We start from the raw sequence: 19,939 nt of genomic DNA on the forward strand, positions 1-19,939 counted from the left end.
ACCCCGTCTGACGTCACCGACTCCTTATCAGGCCCACGCCGGCGTGATGACGTCAGTTCCGCCCTTTTTTCCGTGCCTTCGAGGCACACAGACGGACCAACGAAAGCAAATATGCAAATATACCATTTACACAGTACATATAAATCAAAATCAATACAATAGTATAAACCATATATACATAAAGACTAGGTATAACAGAGTGGACAACGGGGAGGCGGGTGGGCATGTGAGGAATCCACAGGCAGATAAAGTATCTACCAGAAAAAGCGTTACCGAAGGTAAGTAACTTGTTCTTCTGATAGATACATCTGCCGTGTGGATTCCTCACCTTGTGAATAGAGTCCCACAGCAGTCCCCACTCCCGGAGGAGGGTGTCCACTCTGCTAAACCAGGAAATCTTGGAGAACAGAGCGCGCGAAGTGACCGTCCCTCCTCACCTCGGTATCCAAGCACTAGTGCTTCGCGAAAGTGTGGAGGGAGGCCCAAGTCGCGGCTCTGCAAATATCCTCAACATGTACACCTCTAGACAAAGCAGATGTTGCAGACTTTGCTCTAGTTGAATGTGCTCTAATACCCTCAGGAGGGTCCTTACCCGCAAGGGAGTAGCAGATCTTGATGCACAGGATTATCCACCTGGAAAGTGTGCGCTTGAGCACCGCTCTGCCCTTCCGACAGCCAGCAAAACCAACAAACAGCTGGTCGTCCACCCGGAAGTCTTTAGTCCTGTCCAGATAGAAATACACCGCCCTCTTGGGGTCCAGACGGTGCAGTCTCTCTTCCTCCTTAGAAGGGTGAGGGGGAGGATAGAAGGTAGGGAGGGTAATGGACTGTCCAAGATGGAAGGGAGTTACCACCTTAGGCAGAAAAGCAGCCCTGGTCCTGAGAGCCATCCTTTCAGCATGAATGGTCAGGAATGGGGGCTTGGAGCTAAGAGCTTGAAGCTCACTTACTCTCCTTGCCGAGGTGATTGCCACGAGGAAGACCGTTTTAAAAGAAAGAAGCCTCATGGGACACTTGTGCAAAGGGTCGAAAGGAGAACCCATCAAAAAGGTCAGCACAAGATTCAAATTCCAATGAGGAACAACAAACGGAGAAGGGGGGAACATATTAATGAGACCCCTCAAAAATCTTAAGACCACTGGAGACTTAAAAAGAGAGGGCTGATCCGGCAAGCAGAGGAATGCAGATAAAGCCGAAAGATACCCCTTGACCGTAGCAACCGCAAATCCTTGCTGCGCTAGAGAAAGAGCAAATTGTAAAATGTCAGATAAATGAGCCTTTAAAGGGTCAACATCCCTCTCCCTGCACCAAGAGACAAATTTAGACCACCTATACGAATAGATGGACTTAGTGGAGTCACGCCTGGCAGAGAGAATGACATCCACCACATCATGAGGGAGAGAGAAAGAACTCAGGTTGCCCCGTTCAATCTCCAGGCATGAAGGTGTAATGTCTGGAGGTGGGGGTGTAGAACCTGCCCCTCCATCTGAGAGAGGCGGTCTGCCCTGTGAGGGAGACGGAGCGGCGGGTGAGAGGAGAGGTGGAGAAGGTCTGTGTACCACACCCTTCTTGGCCAATCCGGGGCGATCAATATGACTTGGGCCCGGTCTTGGCGAATTTTCCTCAGAACCCGAGGAATCAAGGGTATGGGAGGAAACGCGTAAAGGAGTTGACTTTTCCAACTCAACTGAAACGCGTCCCCCAAGGCTCCTTGCAATGGATACTGGAGACTGCAGAATGACAGGCAGTGCGCATTCTCGTAAGTGGCGAACAGGTCCACCCGAGGAGTCCCCCACATCTGAAAGATGTCGTGAACCACCTCCGGGTGAAGCCTCCACTCGTGGTCGGCAGAGAACTGCCGACTGAGACTGTCTGCACGAACGTTCAGAACACCGGCCAGATGATTTGCCATCAGACAAATCTGATGGTCCTGAACCCAGGACCAGAGACGCAGAGCCTCTCTGCAGAGACACTGCGACCCCACTCCTCCCTGCTTGTTGATGTACCACATCGCGGTCGTGTTGTCCGTCAGGACCTGAACCGACTGACCGCGAAGGGAAGGGAGGAAGGCCTTGAGCGCCAAACGTATCGCCCGTAATTCCAGAAGGTTGATGTGAAGCAACCTTTCTTCTGGAGACCAAAGACCCTTGACCTCCAGATCCCCCAGATGAGCACCCCCCCAAACCTCCTTTATAGGATCAGATAAGGCATCAGTGAACGGCAAAGTAGGTTCAACTATAGAAGAGGGCGAGTGCAAAACCTCCGTAAGGATGTTGGGCTTGTACTCAACCGTGGGCAGTTTCAAGTTAAGAAGATCAGCAGCCTTCCTAATAACGACGTGATAGGGTGCCACGTCCCTAGAAGGAGCATCAGAAGCAGAAGGTAAACCCCACTCAGGAGAGAGCTCCAGACCACTAGCATCACGCAGGTCTTCAAAGTCATCATCATGATCAAGAAGCTCACCCTCTTCCATATCTGAATCTTCACCACCTTTTTCTTCCAGGAGACGCTGAGCCCTGCGCCTCGACCACTCCAATCGAACCGAAGTAGACGGATCCGGTAACGACTCCGACGGAGCCGGATTCGACGTCGAGCGAGGAGCCAGAGCAGACGGAGGACGAGACTCACGGACAGGTGTGGTACCTCGATCCAAACTACGAGGTCGATCCGGAGTCGGCGAAGCCGCATGCGGAGTCGAAGACCTCGGTGGAGCCGTACCGAGCCAAGGTGTTAGTGGCGCCGGCATAAAAGGCAGAAATGGAGCTGGAGCATACGACTGAGGAATGCCCAAATTGTACGACAATGGACCCATGGGACCAACAGGTGCTCCAGCGGGGTACATTGCCCTGGAATACACTCCAAACATCGCATTGAGAAAATGCAAGGGGTCCTGACCAGGACCAGGAAAGGGAGGGTACGAACCTACCGGATGCTCTAAAGGAGGTCGTTCCGACACAGGTTCATTCTGACCTTCTGGATCCACAGGAGCCTCCATCGGATTCGGAGTTTGAGGAGCTACCTCTTCTTCCTCCTCATGTTCCGAAGAATGTAAAGATACCGGATCCGGTTCCGGAGCCGGGGAACCTACGACGGACTGAGCAGGAGAAGGAGAAACGAAGTCCTTATGGTGTTTGCGAGACTTCTTCTTCGAATCTGAAGATTCCTTTCCTGAATGATGCCTCGAGCTGTGCTTCCTCCTCTTGTGCTTCTTCTTCGAGGAGCTCGAAGCGTGACCCAAAGCCGACTTTGATCCAGACCTTGATCTCTCCCTGGACCTCGACCTCGCTCTGGATCTCGACCTCGACACCGACCTCGACTTCGATTGATACCTTTGCTTCGACTTCGAGCGTCTCGACGTCGACCTCGAAGATCTCCCAGCATCTCTTCCCTTTACCTTCGCGAGAAGTAGTTTTGCTTCACGCTCACGAAGCGCCTTTGGGTTCATCTTAAAACAAGACCAACAGTTCTTTACGTCGTGGTCTGAACCCAGACACCACAAACAGTCGCCATGTGGGTCGGTGAGCGACATCATGCGGGCGCAAGACCCACACTGCTTAAATCCTGTCTTCCTCGACGACATTCTCGATGAAGAAACAAATCGCAAGGAGAAACAGAAACCTTAAGACAATAGCCAGATACTAAGTATCGCAGAAGATCCCGAAAACCGTTAGCGTCGGAGAAGCGGAAAAAAGGGAACTGACGTCATCATGCCGGCGTGGGCCTGATAAGGAGTTGGTGACGTCAGACGGAGTCGCGCGCGAAGCCGTGCTCCTATGACGTCGTCCACGTCGGCGTGCTACAAAGAAAAATTCCGAACGTTGCTGACGCAAGGGGGATATTCACAAGGTGAGGAATCCACACGGCAGATGTATCTATCAGAATGGATGCTACCGACCGTAGACACATTTCTGCCCTCCTGCTGCTGAGCCAAGCTCAAGCAGGGGAAGGCAGAACAATAGGCATCCTGTCACAGGGAGCTGTGACCACCTCCCAGACAGGATTTAGTGTATTGGGGCTGGGTGGGTGCACTTACAAAGTGCCTGAATGTCTGCTCGAGGGGCCCCACTTGGTGCCTTGTGCATAGTCCAGTTCAAATCAGTTCTGAGAGCCGTTAGTTCCTGCTCTGATGCGAAACTGGACAAGGACAGGGGAGTATCCTCCTGATTGTCCAGACCCTCGTCTGGGTGGGTCCCCAGAATCTGTCCAACCCTCTTCCGTGGGTACAAAAGGTCTTACCTGGCTGTGAGACATTAGATTCGACTTGGACAAGATTCAACAACAAGACCAACCGTCTGGACACTCTGGACTTCGCTGGACTTCGACTGGGCCCGACTTCGTCTCCCTCTCCGTCCTAAGCTTGGTCTGTGCCCGTGCACCTTACAGGCTCAATGCAGGGCCTGTGGAGCATCAAAGACAACAGAAGTATGTCCCTTGGATACAGCACACAATACTGTAGCACAGAATCAATCATAAGTATCAATAATACACAGTGGGCCAAGAGGGGGACCACACCATATACTAAAATAGTGGTATAAGAACCATGACTCAAGTCAAGACCAAGTTTAGAAGGTGTATAATCACTGGAACCCCAAAGGAACCACCCACGGTGAGTACGTAGGGACCCGACGGAGGACGGGTGCAGTGTGAGTACACAACCGCGTGCACCGTACAATTCAATGGGAGAGTCGTGGTTGCACTTACAGTTTAAGGATACTTTCCAAAGGACTAGGAAGAAACCCTGTGGAACTTAGGAGGCTGGAGAGCCACTCCACCCATGGATAGAATCGTACCCAAGTTACCTATCCGAGGGGAGCCGGGTGGATAAGTCTGAGTGGCATTGGAAACAGCTGTCTAACTCAATGGGAGTCTTCAATTAACAGTCACTGCAGGGAAGGAGAAAAACGTCCAGTGGAATCAGACGTGGATTCAGGATGAAGAGAACATGAAAGCAGAGGGGACAGAGTCTGGGTCACCGGGAGTAACCAGGGGCTCAGTAAGCTGATGCCCACCCATGTCGGATGCTTCAGGTGAGATGAAGGGTTTCTTGACTCAGCAGCCACGGGGACCAGGCGATGTAGAAGGAGCCGGATGCGAGTTGTCCCATGAAGGATGTCGAGTGCTGCGGGGTCAGTGTCCGGCGGGAGCACCAACAAGCCTTGGCAACGGCAACCCTCACAAAAGGTCAAAAAAGGTTGCGGAGTGGACCAGCAGGGTGAGATGAATTGGATAGAGTGGGTGGGACAGGGAATGAGGACAAGCTAGGACAGGAAACTGTCTATGACTTAGACTCAAATCCTGGCCAGGAGGACCAAGATGGGTCCCCACTGGACAACTCAGATCTTCAGGAAAAGAATAAAGAAGAGGCCACGATGGCCCCCTCTTCACCCCTCCTGGAAAAGTGCAGAGTTTACCCAGGAGATCTAGATCTCCCTCTGCAGAGTCTAACCATTTAGGACAGACAGGCAGGACAAGCTCAAGCAGGGGAAGGCAGAATAATAGGCATCCTGTCACCGGGAGATGTGACCACCTCCCAGACAGGATTTCGTGTATTGGGACTGGGTGGGTGCACTTCCAACGAGCCTGAAAGTCTGCACGAGGGGCCCACTTGGTGTCCTTGTGCATAGTCCAGTTCAAACCAGTTCTGGGAGCTGTTGGCTCCTGCTCTGGTGCAAACCTAGACAAAGGACAGGTGAGTATCCTCCCCATTGTCCAGACCCACCTCTGGGTGGGTCCCCTGAATCTGTCTAACCCTCTCCCGTGGGTACAAAAGGTCTTACCTGGCTGTGAGACATTAGCTTCGATGTGGACAAGATTCAACAAGAAGAAACCACTGACCTTCAATTGTCTGGACACTCTAGACTTCGCTGGACTTCAGCTGGGACCGACTTTGTCTCCCTCTCCTTCCAAAGCTTGGTCTGTGCCTGTGCACCATACAGGCTCCGTGAAGGACCTGTGGAGAATCAAAGACAACAGAAGAAGCCCCTTGGAGTGCAGGAGTTACTTCCCAGCATCTGCAGGCACCGCATCTGACCGATTTGCTGCTCCTGAGCTCCTGAGGACTCCAAAGATTCCAGCAACACAGGAGTTGGGATACGATGTTCCTTGAGGCTCAGCTGCCATCTCACCAAGTTTGAGGCAGTATTCCTCATGGGGACTACATAACTTGAACCCCTGTGTACTGCATACTTTTGCAAATGAATATGCTTGTTGGCGTTCGCGAACTTCGTGCATTGGGCTATTGATCGCCCCCACCTCTGCGCACATTTCCTGTCAAGAACTCTGGCCTCCATTCACTCTGTGCCCTGCAAGCTGTTGTTCTTTGAAACTGCCGGAGGGTCCCTCGCGACGCCTGTGGGTCCCTGTGAGGGTCAACTTTACTTTCTTGTGGTTTCCCTGGTTGCTCCCGGCTTGCCCTGACTCCCCTGCAATGGGTGAGTCCCCTGGACCTTGCTGGTCCACTCCACAACCTTTCTTGACCTTCTGCGTGGGTTGCTGTTGCCAAGGCTTTTTGGTGCTCCCGCTTGACACGACCCCTCAGCACTCGACATCCTTTATGGGACAGATTGCATCCAACATTGCCTGGTCCCTGTGGCTGCAGAGTCAAGAAACCCTTCATCTCACATCGGTGGTTATCTGCTTACTGAGCCCCTGGTCACTACCCGGTGACCCAGACTCTATCCCTTCTGCTTTCAGGTTCTCCCCATCCTGAATCCACATTTGGATTTCACTGGACACTTTTCTCCTTCCCTGCAGTGACTGTTGATTGAAGACTCCCATTAAGATCAACAGCGGTTTCCGATGCTACTTCAGACCCATCCACCAGGCTCCCCTGGGATAGGTAACTCGGGTACCACAGTATCCACAGGTGGGGAAGCTCTCCAACCTCCTAACTTCCACAGGGTTTCTTCCTGGTCCTTTGGGAAGGGTCCTTAAACTGTAAAAGTGCAACCGCAACTCTCCCATTGAATTGTACGACGCAAACGGTCGTGTACTTACACTGCCCCCATCCTCCGTGGGGTCCCTACTTACTCACCTTGGGTGGTTCCTTGTGGTCCCAGCGATTATACACCTTCTAGACTTGGTCTTGACTCGAGTCGTAGTTCTCATACCACTATTTTAGTACATGGTTTGTTCCCCTATGGGCCACTGTGTATTATTGCTACTTACGATTGATTATGTGCACCAGTATTGTGTGCTTTGTGCTGTACCCTTGTGTAGAGGATACTACAGAGTGTTATATAAATAAATAAATATTTTTATAACTACTGTGCGGTTCCCTTTCATTTAAATATTACTAAAGGTGACATACTGTTAAAACAAGCGGCTTTATATTCCTTCACGATTAAGCCTGAAGGCTGCTCCCCACAGCTACTACTAGGATAGCTGTCTAAAGGTTATCTTTGACTTGATACATCATAAGGGTCGATTGGACTGGTGCAAGGTGCCCTCTTTAATTAGTGAATCAAATAAATGAAGCAGGCAATGCACAGCTTGTGTTGGGGTAGAAATGTTTTTAAGTGGGAAATTTGACGATATATAGGAATTTTAAAGGTGCTCCAACTGGCGGCGTAACCGTCCGTTTACGCCAAGAGATAAACCAATGAATGTGTGAACACAGTCAGTGCGCACATCCCAGTGATTGGGCACTCCCTCTGGTTCAAAACAAAAGAATCCGATGAAGTTCCAAAATTTATTCAATTTGATTGGATATTTTCAAATAAGTTTCATTAATTGATAGGTAGCATCCAAATCATACGGCTTTATACAAAGTCATTGTTGCTCCAATGCATTTCGGGTGCATTACCCTTTCTCAAGGAGCTCTGAAAATGAAAACGAACTGCATTTATATCAGCATTACATTCACAAAACGTAAAAGACAAAAATAAACATTTCCAGAAGTGAATTAAAAAGATTTCCAGAAGTGAATTAAAAACAGCGGGGGCGGGTGAAAAAAGTGAAGGAGATAGGAAAAGTTATGACTTGTTGGGTGGGCAGTGGGGAGTGGTGAGTATGGATTAAAATGCCGGGGTACCACGGTGGTTTTGGAAAATTATGGGCTCACCCAGACATAGTCAGAAGTGCCCGAGGGTGGAAGACGGCTCGCGAAAGTGAAGATAAGTGAAAGAAGTCTAAAGTGTGCTCACGTAGACTTGAAGCTGTAACGCGGTGCTGTGAAAAAAAACGGAGGATTAGCCATTAACCAAACAATCTGTGTTTGAGTCTGCCACGTTTGGCGGAGGCTTGCTGGCAAGAGCGGAACTTGACTTACCTAGCTAGATTCTATGGGGGGACTGTATAAGTCTCCAAACGGGTTAGCTGCTAGTCGGCTGCTGCACGTTAACGCCCGGTGGGTGTTGGGGCTTGTGTGAGAAACTGACTCGGTAATAACAAGAACCCGAGTTGGCTATAGTGGAGATTGAAGAAGGACTCAGATGCATCGGCTATGGGGGCCATGTTGGAATGGGTGAAAGGAGAAACCTAAACGGGAGAGTGTGTCATTAACAGATGGTGTGAAGGTGACATAGGCGGAAAAGGTGAAATGAATAGCCCACACCACAGGGGGTGGAAGGGGATGATAAACAATGTTGCGTGGATTAATGGAAAGGATAATGATTATGAACAAATATGACAAATGGAAAATATGACAAATGAAAAAAATGATACAACAGTGATGTTTCAAAGACTCGCAATGGATCAAAGTGTCCTTAAATACCCGGCCGGGTATTTATAAAAAGCAACTGAGTTCGATCCGATCATTCAGACCAAAAGGTTTGCAGGCTTGCAAGCGATAAATCCATGACATTTCTCTTTGCAAAAGGAACTTGTTGTTATCTCTTCCTTCCTTTTTGTCAACAATTTCAAGGACCATGAACTTCAACTGTGCAATGGTGTGATGACATTCCATGAAGTGGGTTGCCACACTAGATTTTGTTTGCTTTGTCCGAATATTGGATTTGTGTTCATTCAACCTAACCTTTATTTTTCGTTCTGTTTTGCCTATGTAGATCTTACCGCAAGGGCATTTCAGTAAATAAATGAGATTAGATGAGTCACATGTTGCATTGACGTGCACTTTGATTTCTGTACCTCTCATTGGGTGATTTATTTTGCTACCAGCGATAATGTTGTTGCAGTTATTGCAGTTGTGGCACGGTTTAGTGCCTTTGTAGATGGTTGGAGTTGGTGTTTCTTTGGAAAGGATCTCCTTTAGATTATTGGCTCTTGAGTAAGCGAAGATGGGGGGATTTTTGAACATTTCATGAAAATCTGGTTCAGATGCCAAGATTCTCCAGTGTTCCAGGATGATTTTCTTGTATCTTCCGCTTAGAGTGGAGAATTTCGAGACAACTACCATCCGGTTTGAGTCTTTCTTAGTTGTTTTCTTTAAGGCAGTTTCACGGTCGATGGTGGAAACTTTGTTGGTAGCTTCATTAGTGGTTTCTGGTGGATATCCTCTAGCTGCAAATCTAAGATTCATTTCATTGATCCTTTGAGCATATGTGTCCGGGTTGGATACTATGCGTTTTAGTCGTAACATTTGACTATAAGGGAGGTGACGTTTTAAGGAGTGTTGATGGAAACTTGCAAAGTGCAACGTGTTATTCCTGTCGGTTGGTTTCCTATAAAGATCGGTGGTTAAGCCCATGTCAGATCTAGTGATTGATACGTCCAAGAAGTTGATTCGGGAATCATCCAGATTCCAAGTCAATTGGATTCTTTGGTCTTTGGAGTTGAGGTTGTTTAGTTCATCTTCCAGCATAGTTCTGCTGCCTTTCCACAAGAAAAATAAATCGTCAATGTATCTGACATACATTAACAAATTGTTGGTCCAAGCTGGATTGTCATAGATATGCTGTAGTTCAAAATCAGACATGTAAATATTAGCATACGCTGGCGCCGCGCAGTTGCCCATGGACATGCCAGAAGATTGTTGAAACCACTGGTTGTTGTGGCAGAAGTAGCTGTGGTAAAGAGTGTAAATCATCAGCTCCATGAGGAACACTTGCATAGCTTCGGGGATGTTGCTGTGTGTGAGAGCTTTCTCAATAGCTTCAATACCCCCTCCATGTGGTATGGAGGTGTATAAACTATTCACATCCGCTGTGCAGAATATTAGGTTGTCATTTTTGTTGATCTTAATTTCTGATAGTTTGAGTATAAACTCGGTAGTGTCTTTCACATAACTTTTGAGTTCCTTAACGAGAGGTTGAAGGTAACGGTCAAGAAATTTACCTATAGGTTCATGCAAAGATCCTTTGGTGGATACGATTGGCCGCATTGGCGGGTCCATTAGGTTTTTATGTATCTTTGGTAGCAGGGTCATCGTGGGACTTCTCGGGAAATCAACCAGTAGGAATTTTTTGGTTCGCTCATCAATGGTACCTTTGTCGTGAGCTTTATCGATGATGGCAACTAATGCAGTTTTGTATAAGTTGGTAGGGTTAGATTCAAGCGGAATGTAAGTCTCAGCTTGGCCGATGTGGTCATTCATTTTTGCGTTGTACATGCTAGAGTTCATCACGACGAGAGCCCCGCCTTTGTCGGCCTTAATGCATTTTATCGATTTGTTGTTAGCAAGCTTTCTCAAGGTGTCCTTATCCTTTTGTGTTAGATTTGTGGTTTTGGTCTTTTTCTTGAAGTTTATTTTTCCCAGGTCCTGCTTAACCAATGTTTCGAAGGTGTCTATGCTTTTGTGGCTGACTGGTGGTATGTAAGAGCTTGTTGGACGTAGTCCACGTAGTAGATCTGGTTTTTGATCAGTTGGTGGTGGAATTATGTTTTCAAAAAAATGCCGTAACCTAAGTTTTCTCGTTAACTTAAAGGTGCTAGTCTCCAATTCAAGCAAGTTGGTAAATGAAGTTGGAATGAAGGAAGTGCCTTTTTGTAGCAGATCAGTCTCATGTTCCGTTAATACAATGTCAGAGATGTTAATGACTAACGATTCATCTTCTTTCTGTCCTTTTTGGAGCCTCTGGTGTTTGGAGCCTCTGGTTCCTTTTCTCTTACTTCGCCTGGGTCGACGATTTCTGGGGGGCCTTTCTCTAAAAAAGAGACACTGGCAGATGTGGAAGCATTCTCATCCGTTTGATTTCTGGCTTGTTGTTGATTCCTGGGGTCCGAAGTAGACTTTCTTGGTTGTCTATTCGGGGACTCGCTCCCGGAGGACGAGGTATCCGTGTGTTGGCTTGACGGTTTATTGCGGCGACGTTGGGCATAGATGTCAGCCCAAGTGTAGACCTCATCTAGCTGGTAATCCAATGTGTCACGTCTAAATTTTCTTAGTTTCCTATCGTTGATATCCTTGGTGTGTTTTTCCAATTGTGTTTTCATGTCTTCTAACATTTGAGCGATGTCTTCAGTAGATTTGAAAGCTTCAAGTTCTTTTTCGACTTCCTTGATTTCATTGGTGAGTTCGGTCAGGATGTTAGAGAGTTCCTCAATAATGAGTAATATCAAATCTAAGCTACACTTGTTGAGAATGGCGTTCCATTTAGCTTGGAAATTTTTAGAGTTCTTGCATAGAGACGGCTTTAAGGCGATTCTGAGTCCACGGGGGATGCGAAGGGCTTGGTGATATTTCACTAGTGTCTTAGCGTGTAATTGCTGGTTAATACGGCGTTTGGAAAGGTATAGAAGATGTTTGACACATTGTTCTCTAGTGCGAGTATTGGATTCATGTGAGACATCGTCTTGGATTAATGCGTAAATGCGTTCTTTTTCATCATCACCATATGCTAGCAGGTCAGCTCTAGCTTCTGTAGATTTTGAAATGGTTTCGTATTGCATTTTGAGGCGTGCTATTGCCTATTTGGGCGGAAGAAAATGGAATCAAATAAATGAAGCAGGCAATGCACAGCTTGTGTTGGGGTAGAAATGTTTTTAAGTGGGAAATTTGACGATATATAGGAATTTTAAAGGTGCTCCAACTGGCGGCGTAACCGTCCGTTTACGCCAAGAGATAAACCAATGAATGTGTGAACACAGTCAGTGCGCACATCCCAGTGATTGGGCACTCCCTCTGGTTCAAAACAAAAGAATCCGATGAAGTTCCAAAATTTATTCAATTTGATTGGATATTTTCAAATAAGTTTCATTAATTGATAGGTAGCATCCAAATCATACGGCTTTATACAAAGTCATTGTTGCTCCAATGCATTTCGGGTGCATTACCCTTTCTCAAGGAGCTCTGAAAATGAAAACGAACTGCATTTATATCAGCATTACATTCACAAAACGTAAAAGACAAAAATAAACATTTCCAGAAGTGAATTAAAAAGATTTCCAGAAGTGAATTAAAAACAGCGGGGGCGGGTGAAAAAAGTGAAGGAGATAGGAAAAGTTATGACTTGTTGGGTGGGCAGTGGGGAGTGGTGAGTATGGATTAAAATGCCGGGGTACCACGGTGGTTTTGGAAAATTATGGGCTCACCCAGACATAGTCAGAAGTGCCCGAGGGTGGAAGACGGCTCGCGAAAGTGAAGATAAGTGAAAGAAGTCTAAAGTGTGCTCACGTAGACTTGAAGCTGTAACGCGGTGCTGTGAAAAAAAACGGAGGATTAGCCATTAACCAAACAATCTGTGTTTGAGTCTGCCACGTTTGGCGGAGGCTTGCTGGCAAGAGCGGAACTTGACTTACCTAGCTAGATTCTATGGGGGGACTGTATAAGTCTCCAAACGGGTTAGCTGCTAGTCGGCTGCTGCACGTTAACGCCCGGTGGGTGTTGGGGCTTGTGTGAGAAACTGACTCGGTAATAACAAGAACCCGAGTTGGCTATAGTGGAGATTGAAGAAGGACTCAGATGCATCGGCTATGGGGGCCATGTTGGAATGGGTGAAAGGAGAAACCTAAACGGGAGAGTGTGTCATTAACAGATGGTGTGAAGGTGACATAGGCGGAAAAGGTGAAATGAATAGCCCACACCACAGGGGGTGGAAGGGGATGATAAACAATGTTGCGTGGATTAATGGAAAGGATAATGATTATGAACAAATATGACAAATGGAAAATATGACAAATGAAAAAAATGATACAACAGTGATGTTTCAAAGACTCGCAATGGATCAAAGTGTCCTTAAATACCCGGCCGGGTATTTATAAAAAGCAACTGAGTTCGATCCGATCATTCAGACCAAAAGGTTTGCAGGCTTGCAAGCGATAAATCCATGACATTTCTCTTTGCAAAAGGAACTTGTTGTTATCTCTTCCTTCCTTTTTGTCAACAATTTCAAGGACCATGAACTTCAACTGTGCAATGGTGTGATGACATTCCATGAAGTGGGTTGCCACACTAGATTTTGTTTGCTTTGTCCGAATATTGGATTTGTGTTCATTCAACCTAACCTTTATTTTTCGTTCTGTTTTGCCTATGTAGATCTTACCGCAAGGGCATTTCAGTAAATAAATGAGATTAGATGAGTCACATGTTGCATTGACGTGCACTTTGATTTCTGTGATTAATTAGTGGACAGCATATACCAGGCCAACTTCTCACAGACAATATCGATAACTCCAAAGTCTGGGGTGATATCGGTTCTCCAAGAGAGGAATTCTGGAAACAAACCACCTAGCCCCATTGGTTTGCACCTCAATGCTTTTACTAGTCTGCCCATAAATGCTGCTAGAAAGTAGAAACATAAGTCTGGTAATTAAAGTCCACCCTCCAGTCATGGTTGCTGTAACATTAGGATATTAGCCCTAGGCTTTTTATACCCCCAGATAAATATTTGCCAGATAGCCTCTGTCTGTGTAAAAAAGCCTTTAGCTAAATACAAAGGTATGCCAGAAAGAGGTATAGGTAGCAAGGGAGAATAATCATCTTGATTAAGTTGCATTGACCGATTAGACCAATGTGAAAATGATGCCACTTACTCAATATCTCCTGCGTTATGCCAGATAGTACGCCATAATTAGATTCCCTTACATCCTCCATTTTCACAGAGACTTATATCCCCAGCTAGGTCACCGACTTGACCATTCGCCTATCCTCCAAAGAAGGGACAGTGCTGGTGAGGACTAGGGTCTTATCAAGGTTACGTTTGTACCCAGAGATAGCCCCACACTCATTAGCCAATTTTTCAATAGCTGCCAATGAATCCTCTGGGGCAGAGGTCATGATGGGAATGTTGTCTGCATAGGCAAGCAGTTTGAACTCAAGTTGATGGATCCGCAGCAAAGCAGTATTCCCCAGGCTCTTGAGGGTTTGAATTTAAGGTTCTATATAGTGCGCAAAGAGCAAAGGTGAAAGTGGACATCACATTACAGGTGCCACGATTTATCTAAATTAGGTTGGTAGAAGACCCTGAACATAAACGCTAGGCTTAAGATTCTGGTAAAGCTGTTGAATCAAAGCAATAAAGAGCGGCCCAAACACTTACACAGCCATATTGGCCCTAAAAATAAGGTCATGAGCCCCTTTCGAAGGCCTTTTCAGCGTCTAACATTATTGCTCTGACCAGATTTCCCAGAGCATAGCCTACCTTAAGAGCAGTGATAACAATATTGAGATGGGTGGTGTTATCCCGCTGTGGAACAAAACCATGTTGATTCTCAATTTCTCATCAACAAGATCAGAAATAACCGTAGCAAGCCTGTTTACTAAAATCTAAGTATAAATCTTAGAATCAGCATTAATCAAAGAACTGGCTGATATGAACCACCGAGAAAGGGATCTTTCCTTTTCTTAGGAAAGAGGACGATGTTGGTGTCAGTCTATGACCCAGGAACCTGCCCAAGTAATTCAAAAGAGTTGAATAGATCACGGAGAACCGGTACTACAAGATGTGACAAACTAACATAGAAATCCAATGGAAGTTGATCGGTGCCACAGGTCTTGCCTCCTGCCAGCTAACCAATTGCGTCTTACACTTCGGAGGCCGATATTTGACCTTCTTCCTTATGCTACTGTGCAGTAGACAGTTTCCAATGATGGTGGACCCGAAGAAACTGAATGATCTGGTCTGTGGAAGGGACCAATACCTAGTCATACCACTTATGATAAATTCTGTAGAACTCCTCTTGCATAAGGGCAGGATTGGTCACAATAGCCCCTTGAGAGTTCTTAATCCCAGAAATAGCAAATGCATTAGATCTATCACGGACCCGGAAAGATAACAGCCTATTTCTTCGATAAAGAATTGTGATCTGATATAACCCTAGGATTAAAGTAAGCTCTCTACAAATATGGACACCCTGAACTCACAACTTGTGCAAGTTGAGAAGGTTCAGGAAAGCCTTCAAACTGTCTTGGGAGCATCAAGATCCATATCTCATGACAATGCTCTCATCAAGGGTCTAAGATTTGGAAAATAGGTCTTGCAGGAATAACCTCAGGATATTGGGGATCCTCGAGGGGTCAGAGGAACAATACTAGCGAGTATATAGTTTGGCTGTTTAGGGACGCCTTTCTTACACTGGGGGACTGGGACATGGAAGAGCATGATTCAGAGAGCCCATCGCTATCCATTCTCACATCCTCTGTATTTACTTGCCATCCTGATATATGTGGGTAACTTCTTCCTCCGTTAGGAGATAAACAGGGCTGCTTGTCCAAAATCACCAGTGAAAGAGGCTGGAGAAGACTTTTTTTGTTCGATCAGATTTCTCTCATAAGACTGTAGTTCGGCGTTGGCAGCTGAGAGAGCATATCCCGGCAGTTCCAAAGCTTGGAGCTTCGGTTTCATTACTGGAGCCAGCAATCCTGTGCATCCAATATGAGGAGCAAATGTATTCATGTTTTTAACAGCCTGAGGTTGAGGAGCTCTTGACCAAATCGTTGGGGGGAAATAAGGAGACTAATGGATCTGGCTGATTCTGTTTTGCCTTTTTCTTCTAGATTCTTTTTCCTTGTAGGTTGTTAAAGAGTGGTTTACTTAGTTTCTTGGGTATGCCTTCCCTTTTTCCTTTTTTTATTTCTCTCTGCTAATGGAAGCTTTAGGTCTGCAGGGTCAGCTGACACTTCGATTTGATTTCATGAAGGTTTCATGAGGGTTCTTTATTCATTAATGATGGTTCTGGGTGAAAACATTTTGGGTCCCTTGGGCGGGTGTCTCAGGCGGTTTCTGCCCTGCCCCATTAGTTCTTTTACCCCATCCATCCTTGGTCTGGGGTGCTCCGGGGGGTGGGGTGTTTATTGGACACATGTCTACTACAGTGCTAGGGGTATTCTTTGACAGGGGGTGGTCACCCCTGTTTCTGGGCTTTGCATGGAAGGGATAGGTTTGGGGGAAGGCTGGGGGTCGGGGCTGCTGGCGGGGCCAGGGTCTGGGATCCCTTTTGTCTTTATACTGATTTTTTTGTTGGAATGTTTAGTCTGGTTGTGGGAAAAATAATGAGGCCTTATGGTGTGGATGATAAAATGAGGACCAATAATTATTCTGTGCTGTTGTTCTCTGTCAATGTGTGCTTGTTATTCGATCAAGAATGTTAAGGTTTAGCCTGGGGTGTGGTACTGACCAGCATCTTCATATTCTTTCGTGGAATATCAATGAAATGTAGGCTTCTTATAAGCAAAAATTAATTAAAGAGGTGCTATCTTCATCCACATTTAGTTGGCCTACAGGAAACTCAGCTCTTGAATAAACAGGCCTCTCTTCTGGATGATTGCTGGGATCAAGTCCTAGCCTCAGCTTGTTTCACGTCTCTCAGAGAGGGATTTCCCTACTGGCTCGGGATAAGAGCTAGCCACTTATCAACTACTGTATAGATTTGAGTGGACAATGGCTCATAGCAACAGTCAAGAGGAGCCAATTACGCATTATACCATTTGTACTCTATGAGGCCAACATTGATGATCCTGTGGTCTTTAATAGTCTGCTTTCTGAGCTACATCAGCGGTCAGAACCATAGATTATTTTAGAGGACTTCAACATCATCCTTAACCCATGGATAGACTCCTCTTTTAGTAGTCGAGGACTAAATTCTTCATTGAGAAGCACCTATAGCTCAAAGGAAATGGCTAGGGATGCCTTGTTGGAAGTAATGGAATATTATGCTCTGGTGGATGTCTGGCGATATTTTCAGATGACAGAACATGGGTTTACATATTTTCCCGCCTCTCATAAAAACAAATCTCAGATAGATATGATCCTTGCTAGCGAAACTCTTATGTCCCATCTTGGGGCCTGATTATGAGTTTGGCAGTGCAGTGCCGGTTCTGCCACGCAGCTGCACTGCCAAACCCGTGGTCAGGCCACCCGCCAGATTACGAGTATTTTTTGTGTCTGGCGGGCTATTATTTGATGTTCTCATGGCAGCACCTCAGAAAATGGGCACAACAATGGGAACGGCAAAAACAGTTCCTGCACAGTATGGCATGTAATGACCATGTAAAGGAGGAGGAACCACCATGAAATATTGTGGCAGAGATGAAACTTGAAATATGCTTGGCGGGACTGCAACAGTTCCTTTAAGCATATTGTGGGCTCAAGACCACTGCAGCACTGCCAGGGAACAGCGGTTCCCTGGCTGCTGCTGCAGGCCATCGGCGGTCCTACCACTCTAATTGTAATAGGGCGCTCAGAAGACCACTGTACCCCCGCGAGTTAGGCGGTCTGTGGACCCTTGGTATCTCATTTAACCCTAGGTTTATATTGGATCACAATTCTTTGTCTCTTAACACTTTTGTTTGTCAATCCAGATAAATTTGGACATAAACAAATGTAAGCATCTCCAGGAGGGGAATTTGGACATTGAAGATATAAGTTGGTGAGCTTTGCTGTCATTCCTAAATGTGCTCCTTAGTGTAGACCAGCTGATGCCAATATTTTGATGGTCAGTATAGGAAACTTCAACGTTAGTGACACCCAGTTAGCCATTAGTTTTGACATAATTTATTATAGAAGGAAGATAATGAATCCTTCATCTATTTGACAAAATGTCATTATCTAGTGGTTGAGAAATGAAAATAGCATAGTAATCCATTTTGAAATTTGGTAAAAACACATCCTGACTTACATAAAATGAAATGCTAAAATGGGCATTTATGGTGCATGTGTTGGAAGATTATGATTGGCTGATATTGTATTTTTAGAGAAAAAAGGAAAGTTGAAATTATTCCTTATAGCCTGCCAGTTCAGACAGGTCATCTAAATAAATTTAAATCTAAACATGTTGATGTATTTTAGAGAATAACATTGAAATATATTGCTTTTGTTTACAATGGATCAGTGGCATTTCATAGTTAATCAGAGTTTGTTTAATTCAACTGATTTGGTATCTCCAGTAATCAGACAGAATACAGATGTGCTACCCAAAATAGAAGCTCTGTATACTTGTCATGCTAGGGCTCTTTGCCTGGCTTAGAGGATACGTTTTTTTACCTTGGAAACGTATATATTTATTTTGAGTAAATATTGTCAATTCAAACTTGTGTTTTAATTTATGAAGAGCAAGCATCTTGCCACTCTTCTGCATGCACATAGCAAAGATGTGAATGGCTATCCTGCTACAGGACTTTTCGCTCATCAAAGGATCTCATTATTTCAGCGTATCTCTAAATTTTTGTGGCAGCAGTTACTTTGTGAATGTTTAGCTTGAAGTTATTTAATCTTAGCAAAGCTCAGCATCCTGAATTGAATAATCTAAATTGGACGATTTTCCTTCAGATTCCAGCTTTAAATGTGTCTCACACAAATAATGTAACAGAAATACATACATGGAGGATAAAGGAAACACAAAAATGTACAAATAATTCCCCCAACTAACATCCCCTCTTACTTAACCAGTCTCCCTCAGCATTGTACAGAATGACACTGAACATTGCATAGCTGCTCCACTGTGTAATTCTGTCACACAAAAGAGAGCCAGGCACAACCCTGTACCTTCAGTAACCACCATTTTGCCCTCCACAAATGATCCCTCTCCTATCAGTAGACCACACTTCCCAAATCAGTCAGCTTAAGTAAGGAATGGCTACATAATCATCAAAGTAGTCTTTATGACATCTTGTGGAATAGCAGATGAAATAGCAATTACCTGGAATGCTACTGGCATCAGTAATCTTTAAAGATTCACTCAGGTTGAATGGATCTTAACATTAGAAGAGAATCCCACACCATCTAGTTATAACACACCTATGTTGACCTTTGCAATTCATAGCAGTACCTTCAAGGGAAATTTTACTGAAGCTACAGGTTGCAAAACATGCTGAGGGCACAAGGTTATCACTTTGCAACCATAGCTTCAGTTCTTCAACATTCAGAGGTTCCTTCTTTCCCGTACACACTGGCATGTATCAGAACTCCTAGTACAATTACTGTCATCTTTAAGGATTCTTAATAGAGCATTCAGTATGCATTAGATGGAGAAGCCATTGAAGGCAGTTCAAATAGACCAATACGTCTATGGAGAAAGTGATCCGGTATTACTCCTGGTAGAATCTTTCTTTTGACCCATGAGATCCAGCAATCAACAGAGGTAGATTCAAGAATTTTGGTACATGCCACGTATCATTCAGAGAGATGCAAGGAATGCTGGAGGGAATGAAGGCTCTTGCTTATTTCGTTATAGTTTCGTCAACCGATTCTTGCCAGCCTTTTACAAGACCCTAATCTACAGAATAGATTTGAGCAAATCAAATGTGGTGCTGAACAGTTCAAAAACCTTCAAAGGACCATTGTACTTTCTATGTCTGTAGGGTGATGCTACCTTGGTGGAGAAAGATGCCCACAACTGGAAAATAAGTATGGATTTTTAGTTTTAAAAAAACAGGAGTTATATGTTTTCTACTTGTTTTCTTTGTGGATTTAATTCTACTTTAATGTGTGCATGTGTGTGAGTGTGCATGCTTGTGTATGAATGTATTTTTTATTTTTTGCAAATGAATCCTGCTTATTTACATGTGCCTTTTTGGGGGCTTCTTTTTAGATAGATGAAAGAAACATGCTCCCTGTACAGGAAATGGTTAAAAAAGTGTTTCTACAGCTAGCATTTATAGCTTGGG

The 19,939-nt window shown here is 45.3% G+C and overlaps 1 protein-coding gene across 2 annotated transcripts in view; it reads right to left on the reverse strand.

Moving 5' to 3' along the window:
• The window catches only part of LOC144761751 (uncharacterized), a 1,311,126-nt gene that overhangs the window by 1,268,419 nt on the left and 22,768 nt on the right, over positions 1–19,939 (reverse strand). The gene's annotated exons all lie outside the window — the stretch shown is intronic.

This window comes from Lissotriton helveticus, chromosome 6 (genome assembly GCF_964261635.1).
Source record: "Lissotriton helveticus chromosome 6, aLisHel1.1, whole genome shotgun sequence".
NCBI lineage: Eukaryota > Metazoa > Chordata > Amphibia > Caudata > Salamandridae > Lissotriton > Lissotriton helveticus.